General features: G+C 35.6%; 1 long non-coding RNA gene across 1 annotated transcript; it reads right to left on the bottom strand.

The window, feature by feature from the left end:
- Nucleotides 1–911: 911 nt before the first annotated feature.
- On the bottom strand, nucleotides 912–21,790 carry LOC148568988 (uncharacterized). Its single transcript, XR_015880603.1, has 8 exons — nucleotides 21,204–21,790; nucleotides 15,252–15,306; nucleotides 15,049–15,171; nucleotides 11,031–11,137; nucleotides 10,884–10,943; nucleotides 10,597–10,658; nucleotides 10,177–10,234; nucleotides 912–1,377 (listed from the first exon to the last, which is right to left on the bottom strand). It is a non-coding gene; the product is annotated as an uncharacterized LOC148568988 (long non-coding RNA).
- Between the last annotated feature and the right edge of the window lie 274 nt (nucleotides 21,791–22,064).

Raw genomic sequence — 22,064 nt, 5'->3', positions numbered from 1 at the left:
CCTAAGTAAACACTTAGCATAAGCGAATAATTATTATTCTTGATCCGACATTCTAAACGTAAACATAGATAGATAACATTGTATCCTATGTAAGGTTAGAAGTAAGAGTTTAATTGAGTTAGGTCATAGCGTAAATTAAATATATTTGTAAATGGAGTTTGATTTACTACTCCACTTATTAACAATTAAATATATTTATAAATTTTAAATTTAGCTCACAAAAAGTTTACGAATTAGTTTGAACTTATAAATCGGTTCAAATAACAAAAATATAATCTATAATTTTTATATAAATAAATTATAATTTATATATATAAAAATATTAATTATATTATTTATCTATTAATTATAATTTATATCTTTTATCATTATTATGTATAAAAATTATGTGTATAAATTATATTTTGTTATTGTATATTATATATATAAGCTCGGCTCATTAATATATGAGCTCAAATCTATGCTTAATCTTGATTCACAAGCTTATAAATTTAATTTATTGAATTATTAATAAGTCGAATTTAAATTGGTTGATAAATTGACTTAACTCACTTTCAGGTCGATACTAAATTATTATGTGATCTTGTCAGATTGAGTTGTCGTTTCTCTACTTTAATTTAACTTTTGTTAGATATATACCCAAGTTTATATGCATCTCTGTCTAGTCATTGAAGTTTTCTTTTTAAATATTTTATAATATAATATTAGAACTCTATAAATGGTGTTGCTAAGATTATATTTGTGTTTGAATAAAGTTAAAATTGCCTAAAAGTCAGAACAGAGAGTATGATGATTGTTTGATTCACAAGCGAATAATATTTTTTTCCATTGATTGTGTTAGCGTAAAAAGCATATTTATTTATATATTACACTTGGAGAGATTAGAAATAACTACTTGTAATTGATATACCAGTTATAGCAACCATTTGCCATTCTTGGTAAAAATGTTATATCTGATAATGGGATAATTCAGTTACGATAAGGGCTTTGTCAGAATATTAGCATTCTGTTTGAGCTGGAACATGATTGATGTAAAGTTGTTAAATAACTTTATCTCTAACAAAGAGTATATCAAGTTCGAAACGTTTTGATCTTTTGTTATGGAGGACTACGTTGGCAGCCAACAGATAAGCACTTTGATTAACGCAGTAGAAGATAGGAGGAATAGTGGTGAGGTTTTGAAGGTCCTTCAACAGATTTTGAAACCAAGTAATTTCTGCTTAAGCTGCCACAAGTGCTCTGAATTCAGCTTTTGTACTTGATCAATCATAGCTTGTTAATTATTATTGCACTTCCATGCCACAAAGTTCTGCCTTAGAAATACACAATTGCCGGTCATGGAGCGTCTGTTATCAAGATCCAATCCTCAATCGATATCTAAAAATGCAATTAGATTAAAGTTAGGATGTATTTGACAGTTTTTCAATGATTGAGAGTTTGTAATTATAATACTCACATTATATTGGTCTTAAAATTACTCACTCACATAAATGATATTATTATATTTTTCATCACTCAAATTTTTTCACAATCATAAGAATATAAGGGAGAATTTTTTAAACAAATACTAAGTATTTTGATTCATGGAGAGATAATTAATAACATACATATGAAGCCTTTATATAGACAAATTTTTATCATAAGATAATAATTCTTATAACAACTAAGTACTAGTTGTAATAATTCAAGAAACAAGTAGAAACTTTGACTAATCAAATTTCTTGTTCAATTTTGTTTCAAATTCTCTAGTCATCAACTTGAAACTTCTAATTCATGATTCTTCATTCTTCATTAATGTTGTGCTGTCTTCCACTAGAAAAACAACTTGCATTCTTGTAGTTTCTACCACCTAATTTATGGTGCAACTTGGTTTTCAATTCCAATTCAATTTGATTTTGAATTTCCTCAATATTTTAATATGTTATATTTATACTATTCTTGAATGTTCTTGATTTAATTATCTAACATTGCCTCCATTAAATCAAGTTTATAGAATTTATCATTCTAAACATCTTCTTCAACTTGTAAAATAACTCGGCTTTCAATGGCTTTGTAAATATATCTGCAACTTGTTCTTCAGTTGGACAGTACTCGATCACAACTTTTTTTTTTCATTTACCAACTCTCTGATTTTATGAACTTGAATATCAATATGCTTCGATCTTCCATGGAATACTGAATTTTTGCAAAGTGCAATAGCTGACTTGTTATCGCAAAAAATTGTTGTTAGAGTACTTTGTTTCTCATTCAATTCTTCAAGAGTTCTTCTTAGCCAAACTGCTTGCGTTGCACAACTTGCTGCTGCTATATATTCTGCTTCTGCTGTAGAGAGTGCTACTACTGGTTGTTTCTTTGATGACCATGAAATTGCACCAAAACCAATATGAAATGCAAATTTCGAAGTACTTTTTCTTGTTTCTATATCTCCAGCCCAATCACTATCAGTGTAACCGACAAGATTCACTTCATTAGTATTTTCATAATAAATACCATCATTTAAAGTACCTTTGATATATCGAAGAATTCATTTTGCTGTATGCAAATGGTTGGTAAGACTCCTCCATAAATCTGCTAAGCAAACCAACTCCAAACATAATATCTGGTCTGGTTGCAGTTAAGTACCTCAGACTTCCAATCAAGTTTTTGTGATATGTAGGATTTACTGCTCTTCCTTTATCTTCTCTTAGCAACTTGAACTTCTCTTCAACTGGAGTAGAAACTGGCTTTGAATGTTCCATCTGAAATTTCTTCAAAATATCATTTACATATTTTCTCTGAGAAATGAAAATTCTATCATCTTTTTGAAGAACTTTGATGCGAAGGAAATAAGACATCAAGTCCATATCCGTCATTTCAAAGTGATTTATCATAGCCTCCCTAAATTCTGCAATTATTTTCAAATTATTTCCAGTAAAGATTAAATCGTCAACATAAAGACACACGATCATGATATCTCCAGGTTCAACGAACTTGATATAAAGTGTATGCTCAAATGGACATCTTTTGAAATCATTCTGAGTGAAATAAGAATCAATCTTCTTGTACCATGCTCTTGGTGCTTGCTTTAACCCGTACAAAGCTTTCTTCAACTTGTAAACTTTATCTTCTTCTCCAAAAACTTCATATCCTACAGGTTACTCAATGTACACTTCTTCTAAAGTGCCATTTAGAAATGCAGACTTAACATCCATTTGATATATCTTCCACTTATTTTGAGTCGAGAGTGAAATAATCATATGAATAGTGTCTAATCTAGCAACAGGAGTAAATACTTCAAAATAATCGATACTTGACTTTTGTTTGTATCCCTTAGAAACTAGTCTTGCTTTGAAATGATCAACTTCACCATTGGGTTTGTACTTAGTTTTGTAAACCCACTTTACTCTAATTGGCTTCTTATTTGCAGGTAAATCCGTTAGCTCCCATGTGTCATTCTTCTCAATGGCATGAATCTCCTCATCCATTGTTTTTTTCCAATTGTTATCTCTAGAGGCTTCTTCAAAGTTTAACGGCTCACAATCTAAAAATAGAGCAAAATTTATGATTTCTTCATCGGACGGATCGTTGTCATTGCTAACTTCATAACCTGCTAATCTAGCAGGTAGTCTCCGCTCTCTTTGAGGTCTTCTAGATGATTCTGGTTGTTTGGTTGTGTCCAGTTGTCTTTCTTCTTCATCATCACATGTATTTGAAATTACAATCAACTGCTTTTCTGTCTTTGTATCCCAGTCCCACATGCCTTTCTCGTCAAACGTCATGTCTCTGCTGATAATTACTTTCTTTGTTTTTGTATTGTACAGCTTGTATTCTTTTCAGTATGTGCTATAGTCGATAAAGATATACTTCTTTCCTTTATCATCTAACTTCTTCCTTAATTGATATGGTAAGTGGGCATAAGCTATACACCTAAAGACTCTAAAATGATAAATTTAAGGCCGCTTTCCACTCCAAGTTTCCTTTGGAGTTTTATCATGAACACTTTTTGTTGGACACCTGTTTAAAATATGAACTGCTGTTTCGACTGCTTCTGCCCAAAACTCTTTAGGCATTTGTTTTGACTTGAGCATGCATCTGACTATATCCATGATGGTTCTATTCTTTCTTTCAGTAACTCCATTTTTTTAGGAGTATATCTAGTTGATAGTTGGTGTTGAATTCTGTGTTACTTAAAGTATTCTGAACATGCAAGACATTATGTTCCTCTATCTGTTCTGAGGATTTTGATTTTACAGCCACTTTGTTTTTTGACAAACACCTTGAATGTCTTAAAGACATCACATGCTTCTGATTTCTACTTCAGAAAGTATACCCATGTATATCTACTAAAATCATCAATAAAAGTGATAAAGTACATGCTACCATCGTTGCTTGGAATTTCTACAGAATAGAGATCTGAATGCACAATTTCAAGTAATCTTCTGGCTCTCTATGACTTTTTATAGGGAATGAATCTCTGTGCTTCTTTTTCGATTGACAAATCTCACAAAACACTTGGAAATATGGACCCGTGGTAGACAGAAACAAGTCATTTTCTTGACAGGTAGTTTAGGCCAGAAAAATGAAAATGCCCAAACCGCATGTGCCACAACCAGTTATGATCAAGTATCACAAAACTCAAGCAAGAGGGATTAACATGTTGAATTTTTAATCGAAACATTCTATTTGAAGTCATCTTTACTTTATCTATGAACCTTCCATTGTTGTCAAATATAGTGCAATATCCATGATAAATTATCATCTTATGTCCCTTCTCAGATAATTGTCCCATACTCAGTAAATTGTAATCAAGTTCAGAAGTATAAAAAATATCAAAAATATAACTCAGAAAACCATCCTTCAATCTAGTTTGTGTGTGCCATTTTCCTTCAATAGGGATCTTTGTACTATTACCAAACTTCAATAATAGTTTAACTAAATCATCTAATAAAAAAATAACTCCTTTCTACCAGATATATGATTACTACAAGTATTATCCAAGTTCCATATATTTTCATCTTCAGCACATGAATTACTTGTAAAGAATAAAGTCTGAGTACTTGATGAGCGAATATTTTATACGCTTTTTGGCATCATTTTCATATAGTTTTTAGTATGTTTTGTTTAGTTTTTATTAAGTTTTTATGGGTTTTAGTGTTAAATTCACATTTTTGGATTTTGCTGAGTTTGTGTGTCTTTGTGCAATTTCAGGTATTTTTTGTTTGAAATTGAGGAGCTAGAGCAAAAGTCTGATTCAGAGACAGAGAAAGCACTGTAGATGTTGTCTGGATCTGACCTTCTTGCACTCAGAAGAGCTTTTCTGGAGCTAGAGCAAATGGAGCATTCTCAATGACTATGGAAATCTGACTTCTAGAGCTTTTCAGAAATGTATAATAGTCTATACTTTGCTTCAGATTAGAAGGCCCAAAATTGGCATTCAATGTCAGCCTCCTGCCCCCTTTTAGGCGTCCAGCGCCCACAAGGAAGAGACCAGCATCCAAACGCCCAAAGAGGACCCCCTAGCCAGCGTTCAATGCCCTAGAGGCCTCCTACACGTGGATCTCATCAAAGCTCAGCCCAAACACTCACCAAGTGGGCCCCAGAAATGGATTTTAGCACTAAAAAGATTGTTTTACCCTTACTAGTCATTTGTTTAGTATTTAAGGGATTAGATTTATGTTATTCGGGAGATTATCTAGACTTTCATGCCATATTATGTTTTACCATTGTATTTTCTTTCAGTATGAGTTTCTAAACCTCCTAGGTTGAGGGGAGGAGCCCTGCTGAGTCCTATGAATTAATAAAAGTATTACTATTTTTCTTCGATCCATGTTTGATTTATTTCTAAGATGTATAATTGTTCTTCAACATGGTGCATAGGATAATTAGTGACAATCAGCTCTGTTCATCATACTAGGACCGCGTTCCTAACAACCACCCGTGTCTACCTGGGTTCGTGTGAATACGTGACTGGAAAGCGCGAACCGCCAGCTTGATTATACATCTCTCAGACGGCTAATCCACAACTTCGTTGGGGACTTCTCGAGACACCAGTTCAGCCAATTTCCGGGGAGATTAGGGTCTCTGTGGTAGAGGCTAGAACCAAAAGAAGTAGCATTCTCTGATTCAGAAGATTCGACCTTGTCTGTGGCGTTTTGAGTAGGATCGCCAAGAGAATGAACTGCTACAGCTTCACCCTCGTTCAGATTGGATGACCACGGCCAATGGCATTTGATCTAAAATGGAGGAGATTGATGACCACGGCCAATGGCGTTGATCACATACAGCCTTTCATAGAAGAAATCATTCACAAGCAAAGAAGACAGTAATACCAGAGTTAATTCAAAAAGATAAAGCAACTCCAATCCTTAACTATATTCCTATTACTGTAAGACCCAGAATCTTTGAAAAGTCTTATTATGATCAAGTCTCAAATCCTACAGTTATTTAAAGCCTTAATTTCAGAGATTATTTTATTAAAGATAATTATGGCAAGTTTTGATTTATTGGATTTGAGATAAGTTATGATTATTATCTAATTTTATAATTATTAGATTATTTTCTATATTCAAAGTATAAAGTTGATAGTTATGAAATAATAAGGATTTTATATGTTTTGGACTAAGTAACTAATATTTTGAATATTAGTACTGCTATTTTGGAAAATAGAGAAATTAATTATATTATTTCTAATCTTTAGATTTGGGCATTTTGTTGAAAATAATTTGTAAAAGTGGATGAACAAATAGTGTTTTTCCATATACAATAAGTGTTGGATTTACATTGGATTTCAATTACCATATTATTCCTAATTTTATGTGAAATTACCATAATGCCCTTAACCCTAATTTTCACATAAGGAAAACCCTAACCCGGTAACCCATTACCCGACCCGGTTCTCTCAACCCCACTCAGCTCCCAAACCCAGCCGCCAAACTTGACCTATTTTCCTTCCTTCTTTCATTCACGACACACAGCTTCCTTCTGTTTCCATGAAGGAAGAAAAGAGGAGCAAAAAGTGGGAGAAGAGGAACGGGGAGGAGAGGAGAGGAGGAGGACGGCGCCGGCGGGCATCACTGCCGCCGCGCCATCGCGTCGCGCAGAGACGAGAGGAGCGAGATCTGAGGATGAGACAAGGATTTGCGCCGGTGGCACTGGGGTTTGCTGCCGCCGTGGGTCCCTTTCCGTTGAACTCGAAGGAGGAGGAAGGCTGAGACTGGGCGACGCTGGGAGAGAAGGAGACGCGAGCTAGAGGAGCTGCGTCCAGTCGCCGTCGATCGCCATTGAACCGCGCCGGACCCAGAACTGCGAACGTGAGGGGTGCGATGCAGGAGCCCGACGCGAGGAAGAGGGAGCGTGCGTGCACGCGCAGGAGAAGGGCGACGCTGCTGTCACCGCCGTTGCTGAGCTGCGCCGCCGTCAACCTTGCCGCAGTGTCAGTCGCCGTCCTCTATGGCAGAGCCAGAGAGAGAGAATTCGGGAGCAGAGCAGACGAGAGAGATCTGAAGGTGTGCTGGGAGTTCAGCCACCGTGCCCGGCCGCCGTTCGCGTTGCCGGCGCCGCCTCTGTCGGAACTGCTGCCGTTAGAAAAGGGTTCTGGCCGCCAGGAGTGGTTCTGTGACTTCCGAGACCACCGCCGGAGCTTCTGGCTACCGCTGCCGTCGCCAAAAAACTCTGCCGGTAAGGGTTTTTGATTCGGTCTTCACTCGTTTAAGATTCTGGAAGCTTTAACGTCTCTGTATGTGGGTTTCAGGTGCCATTGCTGGAGTCCGGTCACTGCTTACTGCTTGAGGTGGCTGCCGGGCTGCTGCCGTTGAACCGGTTTAGAGACCGCCGCTGTTCCGGTTTAGCTGTTCCTTCTTCATTCGGTAAGCGTTTTCAATTTGAAAGCTCTCTAGTTACTATTCTGGCTTCATACACTAAGGTTTTGCGGCATCAATTGCTATAAGATTGAGTTTCTATTGTTATATGTCGCGATTAGTGTTGCTGTGGTTACCGCGGGAGTGGCTTGGAGCCGAGGTTGCGGTTGTTGGTGATTTCGGTTTAAGAGAGGAGGTTCCTGTGACGCGTTTGGGTTTTGGAATTGCGTTTTGAGATAGGGGCGCTTTCCGAAAACTATATTTTGTATATTGGAATTATTACATATGGGTACTGATGTGAGGACGTGTATTTGGTGATTGTATCAGTCCTATGTATTGTTTGGTTGTTTTGTATGATTATGGGTGTTGGTTTAACTCGACTGTTGTGTGGCTTTGTGAAACGAAATGCTTTTGAAATTGATTCTTTTAAAGCTTTGAGATCGAGTTGAATCTGTTGGAAATTGATTTGAGTTGAATGGATTTTCTTGAGAATGTAAAAAAAAAATAGAATACACTCTTGAATTCAGCCTGGCTTGCTTTAACGATCTGGTTTGATAAATGACTATTGCTGAACCGTTTCTTTGAAACTTTAGAAATAAGTTTATTCGGCTGATAATGATTTGGTTTTTGAAATGGTTTTCTTGGAATATGGAATTGAGATGGTTGTTGGATTTGGCTTGCCTTGAACTGATTTTGGATTTTAGGCTGTTGAAAAGGATTGTGGAACGGTTTAGTTGGGACCCGAACTGGGTGGCAAAGTCCAAGTTTTAGGGGAGGTGCTGCCGAAATTTCTATAAAATCCGAGTCTTTATTGAAATGTTGTTTGGAGAATGATGAGTTAAAGACTTCTACTATTTTATTTGAATTATCAAGAAAAGGATAATTCATGCTTTTGAAATGAGTTAGAAAAAGGGGAAATTGTAATTTAGTCTTGCTTCTTAAGAAAGGCATTGTATCTCTTTCAAGAGAAAGTTATTTAGGTGAAACTTGTGTTTTAAAGCTGTTTGAACGTGAAAAGGGTTTATGCCTTTGAATTTGACTTGGGGGTTTCAATTAAAGAAGTTTCAATGGCTTTGAAAGAACCTGGATGTCTATTGACAAGTTTCATTTTGAAATGTTTGAGAAAGGTTTTAAGTGCTCCTTGAATTCTGAACCTTTGCAAAACTAAAACAATTTTGAACAGTCGAAATGCTTTAGAATTTATCATGGGGGTTGAAGCTGGTTTTACCTAGGAAAAGGAAACGGCTTTGAAAGAAGTAAATGATTACTCAAATCGGAAAGCCAATGTTTTAATGATTTTAAATGAATTTGGCGAAATGAGTTATGTTATTCTCCCCTAAAGACTTGGGACTCTGCCGAGAAACTTTTGTTATAAAGTCCCATTGTTGGATGGGTGATTTTTGAATATCTCAAAGAGGCTTTTAACTTGCCATGATGATGGAAGTTTTGGAAAGAGGATGCCGAGAGTGGCATTATTTTAAAAGAGGAATTTACCTTGAGTAAAAGTGGCTTATGAGCCTGAGATGATTTGAGAAATGATATCATTAAAGCCAAGGCTGAAAAGAGTTGAAACTTGATTTCAAAGTGAAATGAATTGAGAAAATGATTTATGGCTTAAATGCCGATTTCATGAATTTGATTATTTTGAATGTGGAAGTGCTGTTTTGTTGAGAGCCGGAATGGATGTGTATGTTTATACATATTGATTGTTTCTGGATTGAACCGTGAGCCGGAATGGCTGTGTATGATTTATCAATATTAGCTGGTTCTGGATTGAACCGTGAGCCGGATAGCTAAGGTGGATGTTGATCCATGGCTGAGAATGAATGCATATATGCTGGGATATTGATAATTGTGATTTTTGCACTTCCACTATCTGAGATACGAGTTTCCCTGGGTAGTAGCAGTGGCTAGCCACCACGTGCTCCAGGTTGAGACTTGATACTCTGTTGACCCTATGTCGTAAGTGTGGCCGGGCACTGTGAAAGGCCCGGATGAGCTCGCCCCCATAAATATTCACCAGTGATGGTGATGGATAAATATTCACCAGTGAGGGTGACGGATATGGATCATGATTATGATCAAGTTTATGATGAGTATAACTCGAGTTGGGAATGCACGACAGAGGGACAGTCCAATGGTTAGCTACCAGGACTTGTCGGGTTGGCTCTATAACCGACAGATGATATCATCAGCCACTAGGGACAGGCATGCATCATATGCATTTGTGTGACATTGGTTGGGTGTGCATATTATACTTGGTTTGCCTATGTGATTAATTGCTAACTGTTCTACTTGTAATAACTATTCATAAAGAGAAAATGATGGTAATGTAACAAACCATTAGTTTCAGCAATTGCAAGTGCTTCCCTCGATTCCTCCAAGGATCCACCGGTTATCTGCAACATAAAAAATAAGCCCTTCTAACCGTGAAAGTTTCAAAAATTTTATTCACAAATCACAATGAAATTGAATCTTATGCTCTGATTGAGGGAAATAATTTTCCCCAGAAGTCAGCTATTTTAACATCAGAATTCACATTTTATGGCAATTGATGAAGTAATAGATAATTAAAGTTGGAGTAGACACTATAGGCATCAAATCATTCTTAAGAAATAGAAAAGTAACATGTAAAAATTGTCTCTAGTACAGTTGATGGTAGATAAGAAATAAACTAAAACTAATATAGAGACTCAACCCCCAGAAGTCCTTGAAGCTAAAGCTAAGTTGTCCTCAATAAAAAAAACACCCAGCACTATACCTGAACTCAGTTTGAAAGTCTTTAGCAAGAGCCACCACTTCATCCAAGTTTTCATTAGCATCCTATGACAAACTCAACAGGTGCAATAATCAGAAACAGAGCATTAGTTAAGAAAACGCTATAAAATACATTAATTAGTTAATTTGAGAAATATTTGAGACATAAAACTAATCTAGGTCATGAACAATTCCCATTTTGGAGTGGATCCAACTATAAAACTAACTCAGAATCAAGCTAAAATTAATCAAGTTGAACTCATCTGAATATTGAAGAATAAAGACGCTTACATCAGGTCATTGTTCTACATAAAACAAATGTTTTTCTACATAGATTTCTTGGCAAATGACCTGAAATGTAACCAAATAATCATTAACATGTTATAACAACCATCTCTAATTAACAGAAGAGTTTTTTAATGAAATTAAATAGCAAACCTTGTTAATTTCATGGTGTGGGATATCATGAAGATCCTTAACATTAATTTCCTCAGAGTTTTGTGAAAACAAAACAAAATCAGAAACAAAACAATACGCCACATTTTCTGCAACAACAAAAAGATCATGAATTAAAAATAAATAAATAAATAATTAACACACCTTAGGCAATGCCTACAATAAAAAACCTCATCACAACATGGTGCTCTAATAAAAAAACCTCAACACAAATATAGAGATTCAATTTCTCAAGTTTTGCTACTAGACAGAAATAAACAGAGCCAAAAGCAAAGAACAACGAAAATAGTACAAAGTCAATAATAATATACATGTCAGATTCACTGTAAAACCCCAAGAAATTAATAAATAATTAGCTAATAAAAAAATTAAAAAATTAAATTTTATAGTTTAGAATGGAAGAAATAATTAAAATACGAATTTTGACACTAATTTTAAAAATTTTGGCCCAAAATCGGGCCAACAGACCGAACCGGTTGGACCGAGCCCAAACCGGCCCAAGGCCCACCTATAAACTAAGCCACAAGCGAGCTTTCCTCATTTTCACTCCTGGGAATGCTTCGAAGAGAGATTCACATCTTGAAAACCTAAACCCCCTTCTAAAAATCCAATCGTCCGTAACTTTCAATTCGGAGCTCCGATTGACGAGCCATCAGCGACCACGCATTCGTCTCGAAATTCTCTACAAAACTCACATATCAATTTGGAAAGAATCTAGCAATTTCTTACTCATCCATGTAACACCCTAATATTTAAATTCTTATGCTCAAGTCATAAGTCAATGATAATAAGGTTACGACTCTCAAGGTGGATTTTTAATACATAAATATAAATATAATTGAAAGGAGTATTAATCGAGAAGTCTGAAAAGAGTAAAAATAAAATCGCAAAGTCGTATCATTCACGTATCGACAGCTAAAAGTTAAAGCGTGAAGTCAAAAATGATATACAAATAAAGTCATAAAGGAGAGTAAGAGAAGGACGATATATAGATATATAACATAAGTAAATAGCCACTAGTCGCGACCCGTGAAGTTTAGGCCGGCTAGGGTACAATATGAAAGTAGTTGACAACAGTATCTCCTAATCTCTCCCAAAAGAAACATAAGAGCCTCTATAGGTAAGTTCAAAAGAGTTCAATACATAATATAAGCTTTTCAAAGTAAAGGTGGATAGATTCTAAGCAAAATATAAAGTAGAGAACATAAAAATCTTTGCCATCTCTCAGATGAACCATAACTCACTTCTAAGCACCTGGACCTGTATCTGAAAAATAAGAGATATATACAGAATGAGAACCCCCGACCCATGGGTTCCTAGTACGGTAAAAGTACCAAATAAATACAATGCATTGTAATAAAAACTCACTAAGCATCCTAAACTTCCTTTCACCAAACATTCACCCTATGTTCTCGCGAATCTATAAATAGGCAACTGTCATAAGGGAATGCTAAGTCTAATTCTTATTCTTCATACTTCTCAACTCTCTCTAACTCTCCAACGAATCAGAATCAGAGTCATAAACAAAACCATCACCAGTTATTCTGTCTCAGCAATTCTAATCAATACATCATATCCTCACCTGGAGCAAGCGAAATCACTTCACTGCGTCTACCCAGGAAACTCAAATTATCTCATTCAATAATCATCATCATTATTCGATCACATCATCAATTCATCTCATCAAGAACAGCCCTCAGTTTCCACCGACACCAACATGAGGGACCTCTCAGTTGTACAAATATAATCAATACAGACAAGTAATACACAAATAAGGTGCAAGTAGAACAGATAGCATATAGTCAGGTAAAATAGCATATATGATATAGCAATCCAAACAAATAGGCAAACCCAAACGATTCAAATATATGCAAATGATGTATACCTGCCCTATGGCTGATGAGTCTCATCTGTCGGTTATAAAGCCAACCCGACAAGTCCTGGTAGCTAACCATTGGACTGTTCCTCTGTCGTGCATCCCCAACTCGAGTCATTCTCAATCATAACCACGATCATAATCATAATCATACAACACCCACACTGGTGTTTATTCATGGGGGCGAGCTCATCCGAAACTTTCACAGTGTCCGGCCACACTTACGACATAGGGTCAACAGAATCTTGGATCTCAACCTGGAGCACGTGGAGCCGACCCACTGCATCTACCCAAGGAAATCCGAAACTCAGATAATTCCACAAATCTCAAATCATACTCGACTGAGAGCAAGTGGGGGCTAACCACTGCATCTACCCTAGGAGTCTCAAAACCAAACCCGGAGTAAGTGGAATCACTCCACTGCATCTACCCAGCAAGTATGTCTCATCACATCCCGGAGCAAGTGGATCAATGCCACTGCATCTACCCAGGCAGGTGTTTAAAAGATCAACCTGGAATGAATGGAATCACCACAACTGCCACTACTACCCAGGCGTCACAATCTCTGACTCAGAGCAAGTAGGACGAACCACAACCCTTGCGTCTACCCGGGGAGCCTCTATACTAACCAACCTGGAGCAAGTCGAGCGCAACTACAACCCTTGCATCTACCCAGGGGGTACGTTCTCATATGCCCAGGAGGAACTAAGGAGGGGATCCTAACCTCCCACCATCTCGCTGGGGGCGATTTTACAATACCAGGAAGAACAAGGAAGGGGATCCTCACCTTCCTTCAATTCTCTGGGGTCGCACTTTCGAGAAAGAGAGCTCAAGATAAAACAATAATTCAAAGCCATATTTTCATTTCCAGCCATAAATCAATATTTATCATAGCCATCCAGCTCATGGCATAACCCATAACCAGCCAATAATCATTATCAAATATAGCCCTTTACTCACAGCATATACCGCACTTCCATCATCACCCTCAGCAACTCATACAGTCATCATTAATCATAACTCATCATTAATTCTCCCATTACTTCATCCACAAGTTACCACATCTCCTAGCCTCTTCCCATCGCTAGACATACTATAAGTATTTGGGACATAAAGGGTGAGAATGGAGACTTAGAAGTCTGAAATTTGGCTTTAAAAACTCAAAATCAGCTTTAGGGTGAAAACGGGGTCACACGTGCGCGTCACCCACGCGCACGCGTAGAAAGCAGAAAAGTTATAGTGACGCGTATGCGTCCCCCACACGCACGCTGGATGGGAGAAAATCCAAGTGACGCCTACGCGTCAGCCACGTGTACGCGTGAGTGCGTTTTGTGCTCCAGGCACAAAACCAGCACAACTCCGGCACAACTCTCGGGAATTTTGGCTGGGCAACTGATTTAGCCCATCGACGCATACGCGTCGGCCAGGCGCACGCGTGGATGGCAAATATTTGAAAACGACACGTGCGCGTCGGCCACGCATACGCGTGGGTGTGCGTTCTGCCAAAAATTTTACTAAGTTAAAAAGCTGCAGAATTTCATTTTTAAACCTCAAACTCCCACCACACATAACTTCTACAAAATTCCTTTTTCAACCATTTCTAAACCGTTGGAAAGATCTTTGAATAAACTTTCATAAAAATCTATTTTTGAGAAATTCTGAACTCCGTGGACCGAGTTACGGACCGCCAAAGTTGGTCAAAAATTAGTTTTTACCCCAAAATTATAAATCACCAATTTTTCTAATGTTCACGAGCCAAATTTATTTCCACTCATCCAAATGACCACAACCCAACCACATTCATATAATTACACTCAACCAAACCAAACCTACCTCCTCTACACAGTTTCATCCAAAATTATCAAATTTCACATCTCAATTCCTCAAACTTTATTATTCAATAACCAAACCAATTATTCACACATTCAATATCCAATCCATCAAATCCTCAACACACCAAACATACAAGTTCACACAATTCTCAACTTAATCATTAATTTACATTACATATCAACTATGCATATTAGTACCAACTATTTACACAATCCAAACTTAATCCTAGGGGCATCTAGCCTAGGAATTCTCATCACACCACACGGTACTTAAATGAAACTTAAACTGTACCTCTTGTAGCCAAATTAATTGAGCTTCTTCTTGGAAGTCTCCACCAACCTTTAGCTCCAAGCCTCACCAAAGCTCCACAAGCAACACCAACCTCCCAATTGTGCACCAAAATCACCAAATACACTAACATAACCAATTTCACATATATACATCAACCTAGGTTCATGAAATTGATAAATCATAAGGGTTTGAGTACTTCTTACCTCAGCCCATATGAAATAGGGATAGAACCCACTTAGAATCCATGTTAGAGTATCCCTAAACAACCAAAATCACAAGATTTCAACACTAACTATCCAAAAATACATAATAGTGGAGAATTTCAAAAACTGGGCAGAAATGAATAGAATAATCACCACAAAACTTAGATAGAATTGTAGAGGATGAGAAGAGCGACGCGTGGCCGCAAACGACTCGTCAATCGGAGCTCCGTAGCTCAAGTTATGGGAATTTGAAGTTTGGAAGGCTAGGTTTCCTTCCTCTCTTCTCTCTATCCGCCCCACACCCCTTCTTTTAGGGTAAATGAACCGAAATGCTCATAATTAATGTTTATATATATTGGGTCTTGGGTTCGGTTCACTTATTTTTGTCCGTTGGCCCAATTTTGGGCCAAAACCTTTAAGGTTAGGGTTTTAAATCGCATTTTAAATATTTCTACCTTTCCTAATTATAAATCCTAATTTCTTAGCCTTATTCACTTATAATTAATTTTTTCAGCTGCAGTACCAAACAGATATCAGTCGGTACTGTCGGTCAAAATTTCAATGCACGTATTTATGCATAAAACTATGTTTTCCGGCTTAGAAAAATCCACTGAGTCCAAATATCATATTTAAATTATTAAATTCTGATTGCTAGATTTTCTAACCATATTCGCTCCTATTTAATTTATTATTTAATTAATTACGGTTTGACCGGATTTTACAATCCACTCCTCCCTAATTTCGAAATTTAAGATTTTGAGTTTGATAGATTATGTGATTTTGATGTTGTAGGCTTGAGTTAGCTTGAGGAAACTATTGGGTTTTGTTCATTTGAGCCATGGATAAGGTAAGGAACTCCTATTTCTTAGTGAATTTCAAATTTAGTAAACTCTGTGTTGATTATAGTGATATTGTATGAATTAGATTGTGTTTTTGTTGATTTTGAGTTCAATTGGGCGGTGTGAAACAAAATTTGGGTGATTAAGCTTGAGGAATCGACGTTTGAAAGTTTAGAGCTTGTGAAAGGAGAGGATTTTGAGGAATTTCGAGCTTAGGGAGTAATCAGCCAAGGTATAGTTTTCGTTTCTCGTAGATAATATATAATGTTTCGTGAAAACATAGGCTAGATGACCATATGATAAGTTTTATGATATGGAAGGTTGAGGTTTAGTGACTTGTTGTTGGAAATTATTGAGTGGGTGGTTGAAATGCATGATGATTGATTATTAATGATTGTGAATAATGATGATAAGAATGATTGATGACTCATGAATGATATTGAATTATAATGATGAGCTTTGAAATGAATAATGAATGTGATAAATAATATTGATAGTAAATGATGATGAGGATAGGTTGTGGAGATTTGTTGAATATATATATATATATATATATATATATATATATATATATATATATATATATATATATATATATATATGTATGTATGTATTTGTGGATGATTGAGTGGTTTGGATGGGACCCGAGAAGGGTGGTAAAGTCTGACTTTTAGGGAAGGTGCTGCTGAAATTTTATGAGAATTTTGGAAAGTTTTGTATTGGTTAATTTGGATGGAAGAATAGTTTATTTGATTAAGATTGAATGAATGTATGTTTGTAATACCTAGGCAGTAGTAAGGATTGTGATTCGTCCCGCTTGCTCCAAGTTGAGCTTTTAAACACCGCCTGGATAGTAGCGGTAATAGTGGTTCTTCCGCTCGCTCTGGGTTAAGCGGGTTGTAGCAAGGGGGTTGTAGCTCAGACCCACTTGCTCTGCGAAGGGTGTTTTTGTCCACGGTTAGCTACCAGGACATGTCGGGATTGGCTATATAACCGACAAATAATATCATCAGCTATAGGGCAGGCATACATCATATGCATATGTGTGCTTTGTTTGATTGTGCATTAATTGGGCTTGCCTATGTGATTACTATGCTTACCTACTATACTTGCTACCTTATGTATCTGTATCCTACTTGTGTTTGTTTTGTCTGTATTGCTTGTATGTGCACCGAAGTTTTGGAGGATTGGAGGAAGGCAGAAATTAGGGCTTAATTTAGAAAGGAATTAGAAATAAGAATCTTAGATAACCTATCATGTTTATGGCTTTCAAATTATAAACTTTAAGATTTAAATCGGAGTGTCAGAGTTCTAGGATCGCCTCTGGCTTTCCCGGGACCTTATATATTATATATGTGGGCACTATTACCATGCTGAGAACCTCTGGTTCTCATTCCATACATATGTTGTTTTCAGATGCAGGTCGAGAGGCACCTTGTTGAGCGTCTGGAGACCTTCCTTGCAAGCGAAGAACTATCTTTTGGGCTGTTATATTTTGTTTTAGACTATGTATATATGTTTATAGAATCTCTGCATGTATATTTTGTATTTTGTCCCTCCTAGAGGTTGACTTGGAGAAATAGGTGTTTATTTTGTAGTTTGAGTTTTATTTTGGGTTTATATATATATACTCTGGCCGACTTTAGTTTTGCAGGTCAAGTCTGGAGCTTGATATATGTGTTTTAGAATTCTGATATGTATATTATGTTTTCAGCCTTCTTTTGATCTTGTCCATTCTGTTTTACGCTTATTCATACAAGTATGACATGATTTTTTGTTTTCACTTTTGTTTAGCTTATTCTTCAAGGCTCCTCGTTATAAAATTATTTTCAACTATATTTATATAAGTCTTTTCTTTTAGAGGTCGTAATACCTCGCCACCTCTGCTTTACGACTTAAGCATAAGGCTCCGTGTGGTAGGGTGTTATATTCACCGGAAGACTATTGTTGTTGTTACCGGATAAGTTACCAGCGGAGGCGGCAGTGAGAAAAGAACGACACGATGACAAGCAACGATGCATCTGGACGGCGATGTCATGATCTGTGACAAAGGAGTGAGCAGAGGAGCCAACGAGACCAGAGGAGGCAATAATGATAAAAGAACGACGCGACGATGAGCAACAGCGGATTTGGAAGCGGATCTGGACGGCGATGCAACGATCAGAGGAGGCAGCGCGACCAGAGGAGGCGATGATGAAAAAAGAATGGCGCTATCTGAGAAGACGACGATGGTAACTCCGTAACTGGGGAAGAGGAGAATGGTGAGGGTGAGTTAGGGTTAGTGAGGGTAACTCGGTAGCTATCTTACTTTTTTAAATTAGCGACCGATTAGTTTATTTAAATTAGTAATCAATTTAGTGACTAATTTAGTGGTTTTTACCCTATTTTTCTATCGGTTATAAAATCGGTCGCTAAATTAAAAAATAGCAACCGATTTTGTGACTAAAAGTTCCAAAGACATTACTTTTTTATTTTGGTTGTTAATTCGGTCGCTAAATTAAAAATATCAACCGATTTTAGTGACCAACTTTATTCTGGTTGTATTAAAACTTATCGGTCGCTAATTCGGTTGCTATTAATGACCGATTTTATTGGTCGCTAAAATCGGTCACTATCTTAACAATTAGCAACTGATTTAGTGACCAGAGCATTAGCAACCGAATTAGCGACCAAACAATTGTTCACTCTATTTCACTATAAATTGCAAAATCGGTTGCTAAAATAAAAAATAGCGACCGATTTAGCGACTAACATTTTTTGGTCCTAGAAATTCTATATCAATCGCTAAATTGGTCGCTATTAGCAACTAATTTTTTTTGTTGTTAAAATAAGTCGCTATTCTGATAATTTCTTGTAGTGAAAGGGCCGGGTATAAATTTAAAATAATGATTCGCCTTTTACCGATGGTTAAACCGTCAGTAAAATACACTTGCGATGATAGCAAAATCCTGCATTTAATTAAATCAATTTTACTGATGGCTTAGCTGTCGGTAATATATAGATAGGCACAAAAGTTGAAAAGTGTCACTCATTTATTTTAGGTTTAATTACTCTGTTGATCTCTATAGTTTTGCGAAATTTTCAATTAGGTCTCTATACTTTTTTTCCTTTTAATTGGATCCCTGCACCAAATTTTTTTTTCAATTAAATCCTTCTTAGCAGATTGACTTAATTTTATAAGGACCCAATTAAAAAAAATTGGTGCAGGGACCCAAATAAAAAAAAATGTAGGGACCCAATTAAAAAAAAATTAGTACAAGGACTCAATTAAAAGGAAAAAAAATATAGGAACCTAATTAAAAATTTCGCAAAACTATAAGGACCAACAGAATAATTAAACATTTATTTACCGACAGCATATTTATTTTATTCAAATTACCGATGGCCAAATCGCCGATAACTAATAAATAAATTGAATTTAATAAATATTTTATTAAATTAAACTTTTTCCATCGGTAAATATAATATTTCGATAAAACTACATGTATATTTACTGATAGTTAAGCTGTCAGTAAAATAAATCCTCGATAAAAAAAATAAAATAAAATCTACTAAATTTAGTGATGTCTTTGAACCAGGCTGTTGGTAACTTTTGTCATTGAAATGGTTTTCGGAGATTCTGTTGGTAATCACGACCAATGTATTAGTGATTACACTTATTACACATGAAATTATTCAATTGTGCTAACAATAATTAATAAATATAAAATAAAATAAACATTAACTAAAAAATATAAAATATGATAATTTTAAATATTTTTAATTTATTTTTTATTTTTTATAAAATATTTTTGTTTTTAATAATACCAACAAAGAAAAGAAGTAGGAAGTTGCTTCTTTATTTCTCATCATAACTAGAGGGAAAAGAAAAGGGGTAAATGAACAATATAATAACAAACAGAAGCTTGACAAATCTAGAACCAACGTGGCTTGCATTTATGTGATAGTATAATGGAAATAGAAATCATCAATGACTCCTAGTGGGGAATGGAACACCTCCATTTTTTTCATTTTCATCTTTCTCCATATATATATATATACATAAAATAAAACGACAAAAATCCTTCTCAATCTTGGTCGTTTTGAATGGTTTAATTGATATCACCTTGACACCATGATCCATTTCTCATCAGTAAACAATAATCAGAGGTTATTATTCAGTGAACACATAAATTTAACTTACAAAGTAAATATTTTACTATGTCAGCCAACTAACAACATAAATAAGTTAATTACAAGGTTTTTTTTTTTAATTTTTATAGAAGGATAAATAAACCAGCTACAAATGACTCATAATACCACTTTGGTCATTTTCAATAATAAAAAACCCATATGCAATTGAATGTGAGGCAAGGAAGGTCATTGATTAGATAGTGCCTCACTGAGAATGACATATTATTCCTTTTTATTGAGAATTAGTATTAAAATAAATAAATAAATAATAAAAACTGATCCTAAAAAAATAACTTTTTTTCGTTTTTTTCTGTCAATTGATGATAGCATGAACTTGATATGATATGTCTCAACTAATATGGTTCTTTCATTCATATAGTGATAATCACATTTATGCAACAATTGGCTCAAATTTCGTTTCAACATCAAATTAAAGCAATATATATCCACTAAATTAATAATAATTGAGACCAATTTTTTTGCTTTGAGTGAGTGAATGGGGGCAAAAGAGAGAATGGAAACCTACGAGTTGGAATAAGACTGAGTACTACTTAGTTATTATTAGACAATTCTTCATCAAAAATAAAATAAAAAATTTTGTTTATAATGGATGATTAATTATTATTGCTCTCTTTAACATGCATGTCAGTGTTTTCTGATTATGACACAATCAAGTTGTTCAGTCCAATTATGTTTATCACCATAATATTTTCCAAACACACACCGACATTCTTCCAAAGCCACTCATCGCTAAATATCCTTAAAGATTTTCAAGATTTGTTTTTGACTTCATGATATGATTTGAAATATTATTGTTCCCCCAAAATCTCATCATGTACAAGATATGATAATGTTATATATCTTGAATAATAATAATAAATAATAATGATAATGATAATTAAAAAAGTTAGATGGAAAAAAATAATATTATACTACTGACCTTCAATGTGTGGAAACATAGAAGCCAATCAAAATTTTCTCCATGAGATCCTTAGCTTTCAGCAGATTTGCCATTTCCAAATGCTATAATATTTCAGGTGCTGTCATCATGATGGGGAAGAGGGGCACATGAAGAACTAACTCCTCCATTAGCGAGAAAATAGTATAGAGAACATTACACAGTGTACCAGGCAAATGTAAGCAATTTTATGAAGCAAAAGAAGCCACATATATTAAATTGGAAAACTTTCTAAGTATACTAAGAACGCTAGTGTTCCAGTCATAATGTATACTTGAAACTCTTCAATATGAAATCAAACATAGTAATCATAATGTGAATTGTATGGTGAGTTAGTATTGCACGTGCCCTGCTTCTCCATCATGCTCAACATGCACCTTCTCATGTGAATATAGTAATATACTACATGTCACTAGCTATAGAAGTTATAGGAACTTGTTCAAACAAACAAAAATATAGGAGCTAGGTAGATAGAAAGGTTTGAATTTCAAGATAGAAGAAGTAGTGGTGGATTTTTGGGGAACTCTAGTTTTTTTTTTTTTAGGTGCGTTTAATGACAAAAGGGGCAAAATGGAGTGTGTTTTTAAAGGTGGTGGTGTGGGTAGCATAGTGATATAGCAACAATTAAGGAAATTACAAAAAGAGACTTAGTTGTTGGGTGTGGGGGCCTATGGAGTTTTTAAACCAAACAACAGCATGTCATATTTCACATTACTATTTAGGACCACTTACTCTTCTCTAGAAACTAGAGCATTTATATATACTTGAAATTACATGTATACCCTCTACTTGTGTGAATTAGGTGAGCAATTAAGATTTGCATGTACACTCCTATATACCAAA

The sequence above is a fragment of the Arachis ipaensis genome, chromosome B4 (genome assembly GCF_059453495.1).
Source record: "Arachis ipaensis isolate K30076 ecotype BB chromosome B4, ASM5945349v1, whole genome shotgun sequence".
NCBI classification, from domain to species: domain Eukaryota; kingdom Viridiplantae; phylum Streptophyta; class Magnoliopsida; order Fabales; family Fabaceae; genus Arachis; species Arachis ipaensis.
This window is presented reverse-complemented; position numbering and strand designations above follow the sequence as displayed.